This window comes from Lontra canadensis, unplaced genomic scaffold, assembly GCF_010015895.1.
Source record: "Lontra canadensis isolate GAN:19392208 unplaced genomic scaffold, GSC_riverotter_1.0 scaffold102, whole genome shotgun sequence".
NCBI lineage: Eukaryota > Metazoa > Chordata > Mammalia > Carnivora > Mustelidae > Lontra > Lontra canadensis.
Genome location: NW_022631096.1, coordinates 1,698,323 through 1,712,610, shown reverse-complemented (window position 1 = coordinate 1,712,610; position 14,288 = coordinate 1,698,323). Strand labels below are relative to the sequence as shown.

The window sequence follows — 14,288 nt, the reverse complement described above, 5'->3', positions numbered from 1 at the left end:
TCCCAGGACTCAGTGGAGGGCAAGACTGCACCTTGGCAAAGTAACTCTCAGATGAAGACTCACTGAATGGGAGCCCCACCCAAACGTGAAAGCAGCAGCGGACTGGAGTGCGGGATCAAAGGCCAGCTGAAATTAGCACAGCGCCATTAATTTACAGTATCTTAACTGCACCACTGCCAACTTTGCCCCATTAGTCATTTTAGGAGGAGGAAAAAAAGAAGCCCTGATACGCGCAAAGGAGTAAGAAGCTTCACGGATACGGAATTACGCTGCGGCTGGGCACCCTACCTTGTTCCTTAGCTATCCTGCCATATCCTCGGCCAATAAAGTCAGGAGATTACATAGATTTTTAGCTTCCAGGAGAACAATCATCATTTAAACAAAGTATGAAAACGATTTTCTCCCCAATCTCTTCAACTGGTCAACAGTTCTAATATCCAGGGAAATTTTAATTACGTAATGATCCAATGATTTTATCAAAACAAGGGAAAACTTCAACTTAATCTACAGGTATTGGGAATCTGCTATCATGTAAAGTACGTGGAACTAAAGGTCATTTCCTGATCCTGAGGCATTTACAAACTAGGAATTTTATGTGTGTGTACGTGTATATATGTGTATATAAATATATGTATAGAAAATGCTTTTGAAAACACTTAAAAAGCTGATGTTTAACAAGCACTGTCTTTTGTTATATGAGATCTATTACTGCTATCTACTTTACAACAGGGTATTATGCCAGGATTCTACTGTAAACAATTGTTTTTGCTATATTCTACATATAAAATATTATACAGCCACTAAAAGGAATAAGACAGCACTCTACATGTTGCTCTGTAGAGACCATCCAGATATGTTAACTGGCAAAATGAAACTGACCCCAATTATGTTTGTAAAAAGGGACAGGAGATGAATTGTGTGCGTAAGACATGAATGCGCTGAAAAATGAACAGAAAAATTCTGGACGGATAAAAAATAAACTGTCAACAGTGGTAACTTCTGGAGAATGGGCAGCTGAGGGGGAATGTTCACGCTCCACTTTCACTCTTCTACCTGAATTTTTTAGCACAGGTCCATGGTATCTGTATTAATCATTCATTCCCCTCACCCAATTATTTGATTCATTCAGCAACTATGTAATGAACACGTGCTATGGGCTAGGAGTAGTTCTAGATGCTGGGGATACAAAAGTGAGCCAAACTGGCCACAAAGCCTCATGGAAGACACGTTTCCTGGTGAGAAACAAGCAGAGAGTGTATCACATGCTGATGAGGAGGCAGTAAGCAGGAAAACAAAGAGGGGCAAGCAACTGTGGTCAGGAACCTGAAGGGAAAGAGAAAACCCTAAATTCGAAAGGCCCAGGATGCATGTTAGGATGTTTAGCATTATCCTGGTCTCTACCCGACTAAAAGGCTGTTGGATCTCATCCATCTCACTCCACACCTCCTCATCCGAAAAAAGTTTCTAGACACTGCCAATGTTCCTTGGGGCCCCAAATCACCTCCAGCAGAGAAGCAGGAGTTAGAGAAACAGGAGAGACCACTGAGACTGAGGCACACTGGTTGGGGGTTGGGCAGTAAGGGAGATTTTTTTTTTTCTATAAATTTTTAATTTTAGAAGCATTTTTAGATTTGCAGAAAATTTACGAAGATAGTTTCCCCTATTGTTAACATCTCACATTATTATGGTACACTAGTCACAACTAGTGAACTAGTACTGATACACTGTTATTAGCCAGTTAGAAAACTACTGCACTAAAAAAGTGACAGGCCTTGGTGGCTTAGCCTAGAAATGCTAATACTGGAGGTGGGGAGCAGCAGTTAAATTCTGGATGAATAGGAGGGGCAGGGTGTGGGGGGAGTGGAGGGAGCAAGAGGAGAGAGAGGGGACAAAGGAGACAGGTACCAAGATTCCAAGGACTGGGTGCTGAGCATGCAGAAAGGAGCTGCCAGGCACTCCGAGAGGAACGGGATCTAGTGATTAAGAACAGGAGTTCAGTCTTGGGAAGTTAAAGTGGAAATGCCCACTGTCACCCAACTAATGATTTCAAGTGGGCAGGGAGATGTGTGGGAGAGGTCCAGCCTGGAGACAAAAATTTGAGAGTTGCCTGAAAATACAGAAGATGCTATTTAAAACCAAAAACTGAAGCAGATCACCCAAGGAGAGAGCACAGATGGGGAAGCAAAGAAAACCAAGCCCTGATGCTCCCCAAGATGTGGAGGACAGAGGAGGAGAAGAACCAGCTCAGGAGACGGGCCACTGTCACTGACGTAGAAGCAGGAAACGGTGGCACGGTAAAAACAGGACAGGTCCAACAATCTCTGAAGAGCTGAAGCCCAACATCACAACTTGGAAATGACCCATAAACACTGGCTGGCCCCACGCTGCTGCCTGACCCCAGATGCCTTCTCAGCCAGTAACCCCCACCCAAGGCGAGACCCAACACATCACTTCACTGATTCTGTCCTCCCTCCACTGCAGCTCAGCCACTCGCGCTCTGCCCGCACCACTCCACTCTCACAGCCCCTTTCCAGACCCTGGACCACCTTCCTCAACCCACCCACCAGCTCTCCTCAGGGACACCTCAAAGCCGAGGACACCTGACGGACCACACCCATCACAGAAACCTTTCCACCCCGGAACCGACTCTGGCAGACCTGGCTGACAGCATGCCGCTGTGATTACAATCAATCGTTAAAGGCAATCCTTTGGATCAGGAGAAGAAAAAATCCATTTTTAATACTCCTACTTACTGTTAACCTTTAATAACATAACCCAGAACCGTGAACTCAGGTTCTGCTATAAAATGCCACGACCCAAGAAATGGTGGCCGTTCCTCTGCGCCAAACAAATCATAAGGTTGAAGGGGAAAAGAAAAAAAACCCATAAAGATACTAGTATCATTTCAACTGAAAAGTACATTACCTAGAGTTCAGGCTCATGAAAACTACAATGATTTTAGCTGAAAACTATATTTTGGTATTTGGAAGGTGATCATACTCCTTGAACTCACAGTAAGTTAGTTCTGCTATGCATTTTCCAAAGTGAAAACCAAGCGTGTATGCTCAGTTCAGCCCTTACGGAAAAGGACCTCAGGTCCACAGCTGAAAAATCTTTAGCACAGATTTCTGGAAATCCATAAATGAGAGAAAGATAATTCTTCTAGTAGAAATCAGATATTAACATGCTCATATTTCTTCATTCAGGAGACCTTCACGTCAAGTATTCCGAGTCAATGACTGTGACCTCACATTCTTCACAAAACAGAACACGGCCTGGGCGCTGAGACCATAACTGCATCAATTCAAATACTTAGGTCTAAGCTGAAGATTCAGGCCTGTTTCGTGAGCTCCTGAGACAGGATTAGGTGGGCTGCAGCATTACACATGCATAAATTCTATAAAATGCTGTACATTTATTATTTAGAGGTCCCAATTCTTAATAGCCTGTTAGTCCTCCACGCCATAGGGAGACAGTATCAATTCCACGCGTGGTGACAAAAATACACAAAAATATTGACACGAAGAACTCTGTGTTCTCCCTCCCCGTGCTCTCTCCCACACACTCCCATTTTGTATCAGCAGCAGTAAGAGCGTCACTGGAGTTGAACTTATTACGGAAATTCAGAGCTTAATGCTCAGTTTGAATAGTGTCACATTTTTAAAAGTATTTTTGATGATGTCTAAACTGCAGGGAAGATACCTACCTTTTCAAAGAAATATGTCACAAAGATGTCAAAGAAAACATGAAATGTAACTGACTCTTGTTTTTTAAAAATATAGTATATTAAATAAACGTTTAATGGCCTCTAAAATCATTCAATAAGAGCCAGAAAAAAGACTGCATCCTACTAAGGAAGTCTGTTAATACAGCTATGACCAATTCGCAGCTTCATAACATAGACAAGAGAAAAAAAATAATTTTCCTAATAAATTATAATAGCCATGAACAGGACTCTTAAAAGTTTTTATTGTTACACTGAAAAAATTAATGGGTGGGTCTCTTTATTTTCTAGGTGCATACCAGATTTTTTTTAAGCCTTGTTAAGGCATCTGTCAGTAAAAATGGGAGTGGAGGGCCCAGCTATGATGCAGAACTGAAGAGCAGCCTTAGGCTCGGTATGTATCACTTAACTGCTTCTGGTAATTCTGCATGTTGTTAGTTCTGATTGGAGCTGCAATAAGCCTGATTACTCTCGCAAAGACATGACTTAGATACTTCCTTCAAACGATCAACAAGTGATTCCAGTCTACCTCTGAGCAGTCTCCAAACTACTAATACTGACAGCTGAGAACTCCACATCTCTCCCCTCAGCACCTCAGAACTCTTCTTCAGGAGTTAAAACCTTAAGAAAGTTAGAGACCTCCTAATGTTTAAGTAGCTTCCATATAAAATCTGCTATGTGATTTATCTCCTATATGAATCTATAAGATCTATAAGTCATGTCTGCGGGTATCTCAAGAGGATGGTCTCTGGCTGTTCCTAGCTACTGTGACATAAAAAGAAGCCAGGAGAACGCCAGCGGCATACACATTTCTGGCTGTGCTAGAGATGCCTCGCTCTTCACTTCTCTCCTCTTTTTACAGACAAGACGTGACCACTACCTGTTACTCACCTCCAACCACTTTCTCCTCACCCACGCTCCAGGGCAAACGTTGCTCAGAGAGGCTCCATAAACACAGTTTACCCCCTGTGATTTAAGATCATTTCACCTAATGTATTTTTTTTCTGCAAACAGAAATCACTTAAATGACACGTTGGCAGGGTAGCCAGTAATTAACACTGGCCACTTCCTTTACTCCCAAATTAGTAAAGTTTTACTACTGGCCAAATTATAATTAGAGTTATTTTCAGATGTACGTACAGGTATTTCACTAAATAGATCAGGAATGTGAATAGTTCCCTGTATGGTAAGAAAATGCAAAGATTGCGGGGGAGAGTCCCTCCTCTTCTTCTCCTTAAAATGCTCTCCTCCCCTATTCTCCCTTCTTCCCACCTCTTAGCAAAGATGGGATCCACCCCAGCTACAAATAAAGACACCCTGTGAGGCCAAAACATTCTGCCTTTTCTGAAGCTCCTCTCTAAATTATCACTCCCTCTCAAGCATCACACTCAAATAAGTGCCGTTCTCAAAAGGCCCCTCTGTGTACACACACACACCCCTTCGTCCCTTCTGGAAAATAAACTTCATTCAAACCTTCCCCTCCTTCAAACTCACACCTTAGATTTCACTTTCTTGTTCAGAGGAAGTTCTAAAACTGAACCGGCTCTGGGCTACCTTGACCTCTGTCTCCTGTAAAGAAGACCATTTCTCCCCCTCAATGCTCTCCAGGGCCTCACAAACAGCTTCTCCTGGTGTCACAAGCCAATGGCAAATCAGATGCCCTTTTCTCAGCACTCCCTGACTCAAGGTCACACTACTCACACCCTCCCCAATACCGTTGTGTCCTTTATGCATCACAGACTACCTAAAACATGGCAATCCACAGCACAACACGTGAACGATGAATGACACTAAGTTGTCCTGATTCTCTTCAACACTCTTTTGCCTTCAAGTTTGTCATTATAAACTTGTCCTTCCGACTGCTGGCACAAGGTATCATCCTCAAAGACCTCACCCACTACCTCACTTTGGAATCCCACATTCCAGCCTTACCTCCCTTAAGAGCGGGAACACCTTCCCGAGATACCATCAGACCTGTGGGGACCCAGCCTTTCACCCACTCCCAATTGCAAAACACCAGCCATTGCACTCTATTATTCCACTGCACTATTTCTACGCCAGTGAAGAGTTTCCCCACTTCCCAAACCACAGATCACTCAGGCTTGCAACCTAAGAAATCAAGTAAGAAAAAATGGGCTGTTAGACATAAAAACTGTGATCTTGCCCAGGCTTCGTCCCTAACCAACTCTGTGGGTTGAAGGAAGTTACCTAATCCTTGGATTCCATTTCTTTATTCGCAAAGCTAGAGACTGTACTAAAATCTTTACAGCCTCCTCCCTCCAGGGAGACACTTCTCTCCTCCTCACCCTGCCCCCACCACTTCCCTCTGTCTCGCTCAGGTGCTCTCTTTCTTTCTCTCTCTCTCACTCACACACTCCTTTTATTTCTAACTACCAAACCTTTCTATCTAAAGTTATCGAGACTGGACGATCCCCCCTCAATTTCTGAAAATTGTTCCCTATTTCTGGTGCTGCCTCCTAGTTCTTGTAGTTGCTCAGGCACAGCATTTCCTAGCTTCCCAGTAGTCCGACTTTCTGGCCCCCACACTATTTGGCCTATCAACCACACTCTCACAAAAACTTCTTTGCGACATTAGTCCCTAGTTGGCGAATACTCAGTGTTTCCCCTTAGCCTGCTTATTAAGTATATTCTTCTTAGCCTCGTATTAAAGACCTCTGATAATTTTACTTCTACCTACTTTACTAATTGAATCTCTAATTAGCTTACTTTCTATTTCAAACCAAAAAGTCATACTTCCTATAGGTTGGGAATAACCAAGCTGTCCAGAGCACATGACACCACCTGGTGGTGAGGGTTCTAAACTTAAAAAATCTCCACCCCACCTTCTTATATAAAAGATAAGCTAATCATTGTTTTTTTCTGCCCTTTATTCCTCACATTTAGTTATTGTCACCTGTCTTCTACATTTCTTTCTTTCCTTCCCTTTTAACGCCTGCCCCATAAAAAAACTATCCCTCCTGTCTATAAAACAACGTAAGCCCAAGTCATGGATTTTCTATTTTCTCCTTGTGCCAAAAAAAAGAAAAAAAAAAAAAGTATAAGTCATAAGTCATATAAAAACAGAATCGAAGAGACATCTATAATCCACCAACCCTTTTCCTAACAATAACAAATCATGTCACAACTAGGGTTTCTAAGATCTGCTTTGCACATGTCATTTAGGGTCCTTGCATTATTCCCTTCTGATTCACTCTTCCCCCAGAACTCACCCTAATATCAACCTCTCCATCCCTGCCCAGCTCACCAAGATGCTCGGATGAACTACCGTGTTTTTATCACAGTGGATATAACCAACTGCTTATTTGTCCTTCTCCCCCACAGGACTGTAAGCTCTGTGAGGGCAGAAAATGTGATCTGTTCACCCTGTATCCTGTGTCTGGCCCAGTGTTTGGCAAAGAGGAGATCCGCAGTTGCTGAGTTCATGAATGCATGGAGACTGGGAGGCAGGGGTCAAGTAGGGGACGGAAGGAAAGGAGGGATAACATGGGAAAAAGCACATCCATCCTTCTGAAAATCCTGGTGCAACCACCACCAGGCCAGTAACAACAGTGCAGATGGCTGCCCTAGAGATGGCTCTGATTTCTAGCAGCTGAGAAAGAGGTCACCACCCACCTCAGAATGCTTCCAAACCTGCTATAGCAGATGCCAGATCAGTTTCTGCGATGCAGAGCTTATCCTAAAGCTCTCTGCTTGAATAGTCTATGAAGGGTAAGGCTTCAATTCTGCCTCATTTTCCTAAATAGTTCACAAAGAGACACTGAACTATAGATATATATCCACACATAAAATAAACCTTTGGGATTAAACAAGAATTAGGGGAATATATTTAAATCTGGAACTTAAAGAAAGGTAAGTTTTTTTTCCTTAAAGTTTAAAATGTGAAATATATAGATTCTTCCTCTGATGGACTACATTTGAAATCAGAAGACAAAATAGCAATGTAAAGATCTTAAACGAATAGCCTGGATCACTCATTTCAAAAACTCCTTTTCAGTGCCTAAGGATAAACTAACACTTGCAAATTGACCAATTAAGTGAGACAAAAAAAAAGTTTGGCTTCATCATTTATACAATTGGTCAAAAGAAAGCTTACCTACTGCAATTTCCCACTCATAAAGATTAAACAGACACCTAGCCTTATGGCTTCCTGCTATTAAGTCAGGTCCTTTAGGCCACAAATTAGGCCACTGAGACAACATTTAATGCAACAATAATGCACTAATTTGATTCAGTTTACTGAATCTATGTAAAATCAGCCAAACTGGGGTGGAAAACAGGTGGTGGCAGACTTGACAGTGAGGTTAAATGACAGGTAAGATCCCTTTCACCTCTAACATTCAAAGAAATAACTGCTTCAGCGGTGGCTCAAAAGCTAAGTCTACAGAGATACACAAGAGAGGCAGGGGAGCAGGGGATGGAAAACTGTATTAGTTTACACATAATTTTCAGATTCCCCTTTGGCACCTGTCCACAACATGGATTAAATGATCTATTAACAGGATGATAATCCACTGGGGGAACTTCTAGTGACTAATTAAAAGATACAAGGAATATACAGGTGGCCTGAATGCTTTTATTAAGTCCTCTAACAATCCTGCTTCTGCTCAGAGTCACAAAAGAATGTGGTTCATTTAAGATGTTCCTTTTTAAAGAAATGGGTACACAAATGCATACTTTATTCAAGTCAAACCTTACTCTGAGCTTGTTAAATGCCATGTTTAGCTTAATTAGAGTTATGTCAACTGTTTTTTTAAAAATTATGCAATACTTTAAATATTTTTAAATCCATCTTAAGGTTTGATAGTACAATAAGGACAGAGGAATAATAATTCTAGTTGTGGAACCAGAGCCGTTCTTTTAAAACCCAAAGATAAAGCCAAATATATTTCATGTATATTAACCTATACAACCGCAGAAACACATTTTGTAACAACCACAACTCTAAAAATTGGAAAAAATACTACCATAACCTAGTTTTAACACGTGCAGATATCTCCAACTATGGAACCCATGTCTGAACGGACCAAGCCTTAAGAAGCTGCCTTTATTAAAGATAAACAAACGAAGATCATTTGCCTTTTACATTTTTTCCGATTTTAATATTCACTGTAAATATCTAATAAAAAAGGAAAATAAAATCCACTCTACCAAGCACCAGAGTGGTTTAACAAAAGCCACTTAAACCGTAGTTCAAACACATGCAAAAAAAAAAAAAAAAAAAAGCTTAAGTGCATAAAAAATGTTCGAGTTTACTTTCCTAAAGCATACAATTGCGTCCTTGTTTTTAAAGCTCTGCAACTCACATCACTGGGAACAAAAAATCTCCCGGAGACAACAAAAAGTTAGCTTCCTAGAAGAAAGCACTGCGAGTAAGAGAAAGCAGTGAAGAATGAGAATCCCTTCTTAAAAACAAAACAAAACAAAACAAAACAAAAAAAACCTTACAAGTTTCTCTCCTGGGGGAAAAAAAAAACCAAACTAAGAAGCAGCACACTTTTGCAAAGCTTTAGCCTCCGCAAGTTAACCAATCGCACCTATTCTATCTACATTTAACCAGTTAGTACTTAACCCTCAGGGCAGCGATCCCTCGGGGCACAAAACATCTGAGAGAACTCCGGGACTCCATTTCAAAGATCCCATCTCTTTGGCTACCGGCCTCTCCTTTCATCTCACCTACGCCGGGACTCTCAGAAATTGGAAGAATTAACCTAGGGGCGAGATCAGTTAAGCCATTAGCAGGCACGAGAGTTACCGGGGAGAGCGCGCGGGGCGCGACGGAGAAGTTTCCGAGCTCCAGGGTGCAGCGGAAGTCCTCGTCCTCCCGCCGCCCGGTAGCCCCGCGCCGCGGCCGCCGCTTTGATTTCCAGCAATGGCTCCAGCACCGGACCCGCGCAGCCCCGGGCCGCCGCCGCCACAGCCCGCAGCCGGCTCGCAGCGGCACTTGGGTAGGTAATTACCATTCGGCGCACGTTGCAAATTATCCCCCTCCCACCCTCCGCCCCCACGTCCTCCCCGCCGCCGGAATCCCGAGCCCGTCCCGAACTTTCCAAGCCGGCAGGCGCCGCGGCACTGTACCACCTTCCCGCGGAGCTTGCTTTCATCCCATCTCCTAGAGCACCGGCCCGAGCGCCGTCCTGGGCTGGACAGCGAGGGAGAAGCACCCAGGGAACCTAAAGTCCGCCACCCCGAAGCAGCAAGTTGCATGCCTCCTGGGCGCAGACGGCTCCGCCCCGGCCGCGCACCGGCAGCCCCGGCGCCTCGCTGCGCCCCCCGTTCACCCGGCCCTCCAGCCCCAACTTCGTTTCTATCAAACTTACAGCAAACTTGGCCCCAAGTGGCGGCGGCACTCTCGGGGACGCGCGCCTCGTCGCCTCAGCGCGCCCCCGAGCGGGGGCCGGGTCCTCCGGGGGCTTCACTGGGCGGGCGGGTCCGCATAGTGGCGGCGGCCCTCCCTCGCTCCCCGCGCGCCCCGCTCCGAGGCCGCTGCTCGCCGTCCGCGTACCCGCTGCGCGGCCGCTCTGCTCGGCACCGGCACCTCACGCGCCCGGCGCGGAATATATCCCTCCGCCCGCAGCCACGCCCGCGAGTGCCGGCGCTCGTTTCTCCCGCGCGGAAACTCGATCTGACTTTCCCTGGCGGCCAGACTCTGAGCTCGCGGGTCCCGGGCAGCGACTCCCCGCCGCGGGTCAGTGATCCCCTGCCGCTAGAGCGGCTCACTCCGAGGAGACAAGCGAGTGCCCAGGGTGCTCTTGCGACACTCCGAGAAACGGTGTGGGGCTTGCTGTAGTGCTGCCGTTAGTTACGGCTAGTACACAGATTTGTGCAGGGAATTAGTATGGAATATTTCCTGCTAGGAAAGGGGACAGTTTAGCTTTAAAAGGGGGGGGGGGCAGCTAAGGCTAATAAGGCTTCCCCCGACTCCCTTTAGATTCTCTAGAACCTTCGGAGAATTCCTAAATCTGCATTTGAAAGCCTCTGTTCTGGGTCTACAATTGCTCGGTGGAATAAAATCTTCCAAAAGGTCTCAAAAAGGAATGCAGTCGGATCGGATCTACTTCCTTCTTCGGTCTACACGAAGATCCAGGGAAAATGAAAGCGCTTCCTCCGCCACTTCATGGTGCAGAGCTAGTTAAATAACCTCCCCGACCCGGGTTACGAACCCCAACGCCGGCCTCTTCCGGCAGACACCCCACACTCCCACGTCTGCGGGACAAAAGGCTGCTGTGTCGCCTCGTGCGCTTTCCCAGCCGCACAAACTGTGAACCCATTCTAACGTGGAACTACAAGTTCCCTAGGGAGAAGGGGAAGCCCCGGGAGCTGGACGCCCCACTCGGGGAAGCCCCCCTCCAACCCACGCCCGAGCGAGCAGTCCGGGGTCCGGGGACTGTGGGCCCATCCTCAGCGCCGGCAAATCTCCAGACGCAGACTCCGCATAGCTGAGCCTCGGCCGAAGCCCGGGGTGCCCCTGGGCATTGGAAAACAGCCCAGAGAAGAGGGCGGACATGACCTCGGAAAGTTTGTGGGACTCGAACATTTAACACTGTGAAGACAAAGAGATCTGATTTCCCCGGAACCGGTGGAGGGGGCTGCTGGGGGAGCTGCGAGGCAGATGCGGGCGGGTGAGTCTAGGGTTAAAGAGAGAAATTCCTTGGTTCAAAGTTAATGCAGTCTCTTTTTAAACCATCCCAAAGAATGTGCTTGTAAAAATAAAGGTGTGCAGCAGGTTATGGCTGGGAAGGAAAAGATAATGCCTGCAGAATGAATGTGCTGAACCGTAGTACTAAGAGTATGTGGCGTATTCCCTGCGCATTATTTGGAATACACATAAATCCACACACCCAGAAAACACCATCCTCCAAACCCTTGGCCATGGCCATAAATGCGCAAAGTGCTCCTGGAGTTACAGGTCAATTTTATACTTCGAACACGTAGAAAATAGGTGACCTGATCTCCAAGCTCTACCGGCTTGCGCCCCTTGCTGAATTCTAACTCTCAACAAATCAGTCACACAAGAACGCCAACAGTTTGTTGGCGGAGGAAGGTAGAATTGGAAGGTAAAGAATAGTAAGTAAAAAGACATCAACCCGTAACATAAAATCACAAGATGTCTTAAATGGCACAAAAGAACTCCTGAAAAAAACTACCATTCATTAGTAAGTAAAAACCCTCACTCGAGCTAAAAACATCTGCTTGGGAATCCCGATTTTCCAGGCTCACTGCGAAACCTAACTGCCTGGAAGAAGTTGCACTTTTTCGCCACAGGAACAGCCGAGAGCCAGAGATGGAGATTTCAGACCCTGGCGCTGCCGCGTTTTTCTGCTCTTTTAGCCCTAACGAAATAGAGATGCCTCTTTGCCACCATCGAATTACCTTCACAAGAAAGAAAAATGTAGTTCAAGCTCCACCTTTGTCCTTTCGGTCGTTGGCCCTCTCTAACCCTGTCCCCAAAGGCTTTTGGAAATTAGGGGAATAGGGGACGGTTCCAGGAAAAAAAAAAAAACAAACAAAAACGCTTTCCTCCCGTACGGCCTCTCCAACCAGTCCACCCAAGCTAGTATTTGAAAATTTGATAGCGAACGGGCCGGGGCGGATGGTGAGTGAAGGCTGGGAGCTCACGCCCAAGTCCCTGGAGCGCCCGGCAGGTCCAAGTTCTCGGTCCGCGCGGAACCCACCAGGGATCGCGCGCCTTGCCGGGTGCCCAGACTAGAGGGCGCTGCGCCACTGCAGATAGCGCGGCCCCAAGTTGCGCCCTCCCTGGGCACCATTTCTATAATAAGTTATATTCAAAATAATGCACAAACAGTATAGCTTTTCAAGTTCTTTTGAACAGTGCTATGCATGTATTTTATGAATTCCAAAACCTGTGCAGACTGATCTTTCCATTCCCGAGCCATGTACAACCAGAGGGGTGTGCAGCTCGCTAAGAAGAGAGCCTGTAGGATGCACACGCTTCCGTGCACTAGCAAAGGGCCAAACACCCCACGTAATTTCATTTACGTTTTAAACTTAAATACAAAAGGCTTACACTAAACGAAGAACTCACCAGTCCAGCCGCTCGAGTCCTTGGGTGCTGGCTTTAAAGTCCTCGGCAGCTCCGTAATCCCCACGCAATTTGGGTATTTGTTAAAAGCCGTATCTGAAGTACCAACTTTGCCTCCCTCCGATCTTCAGCATGTCCCTAACGAGAGTGCGATCCGCCCGCGCTGCCGGGACCCAGGTGGCCACATCTCCGGAGGCTCCCGTCCTGGGTGGAAAGTTGAGCACTAAGAGGAGGCGAAATGAGAGTGAGCGAGGGCTACGGAATAGGGCCGAGGAGAAGCCAAGTTTGTCAGGACATGTCCAGGCAGCAAGCCGCCCGGGTTTAGGAGTTGCGGCCGAGAACTGCGGCGGATCACTGCCTTTTCCCCCACTCCCTCCCTCTTGGAGAAGGTGGGGGAGGGGAGGTGACGTCAGCGCCCCGCCTAGCCCCCCGCCCCGCGGCGCGGATGGGATTCTCCTGCGGGGTCCGCCTCCCCGACAGTAGCTACGAGCGTGCACCGGGCTGGGGCGGCCTCCCCTGCCGCAGAGCTGTGTACCCAAAGGCGCGTATCCCTCTCCACCGTGCGGCGTCTCCCCAGCTCCGCCGAGCGCTGGCTTTCTTCGCACTCAACACCCGAGCGGCCCTGGAGCCCCGCGGCGCGCACCTCTCTGGTGTTCTTTCTTGCAAGGCCCCCTCCCACAGCGTTTTCCCACGCGTCGAACTGCAGGTGATGCTCTTCCTCTTCTGCAGCTGAAATTCGTCGCGACGTGTCGCCTGCCGAGTTTTTGCAGGGCGGAAGCAAGCACAGTCTCTGCAGACTGGCCTGGACGACTTGTACTTTGTAGCCCTCCAACTTCTGGATGTGATGTATTTTAAATAATTCTTGTGCTCTAGCGCTGTTTGTGGTCTTTGTGTTGAAAATCACAGAGCCTTATTTTAATTTTCAAATGCTTTCCAAACGCGCCTACGTTTTTACACGGTACTCCGAAACGTAGAAGGTTCCGAGGGGTGTGGGGAAGAGATGGAGGAGGAGCCAATTTTTAATGTGTCTTACAAATCATACATAGTGATAGGGGCCAAGACACAAATCAGTCGTCTAGTCGTAATGTAGACTAAGACAAATGCAAACACTACTGAAACTCAATTTATAAATGAACGCATCGTTTTTATGTAGGCGTCCAGACTCCAGGAAAAATATCTACTGTGGAGTTTGTGTGTGTGTGTGTGTGTGTGTGTGTGTGTGTGTGTGTTTTAATGCCGCTAAAGTACCAAAATAAAATCAGGAGAGATCAGCGTGAAATTCCCAGGGAGCCATTTCTGTGAGTTGACACTGTTCACAGAAGGCTGGCATTAAAATTCAGAGAACCCTGGAAAGGGCGAGGACGCTGGGAGCGGGTTCTATCAGTACATTTGCAGCCATTGATGTAAATCTGGTCTGTTGAGCTGGTCGTTCTCCTTGCTGGGTAAAGAGCAAAACCCTGAGGACACAGGAAACAAGGCAAGGAGTTAAACAGTTACCAGACA

At 46.5% G+C, this 14,288-nt stretch overlaps 1 protein-coding gene across 3 annotated transcripts in view; it reads right to left on the bottom strand.

Moving 5' to 3' along the window:
• FAT1 (FAT atypical cadherin 1) overlaps positions 1 to 13,168 on the bottom strand; it is a 125,133-nt gene extending 111,965 nt beyond the window's left edge. For 2 of the 3 annotated variants that reach the window (XM_032838150.1, XM_032838153.1), the window contains exon 1: positions 12,789 to 13,168. The gene's annotated coding sequence lies outside the window, so the exon portion shown is untranslated. Of the gene's footprint in view, positions 1 to 10,062; positions 10,247 to 12,788 lie in introns of those variants that run through there. The other variant, XM_032838151.1, reaches the window with a different exon arrangement.
• Between the last annotated feature and the right edge of the window lie 1,120 nt (positions 13,169 to 14,288).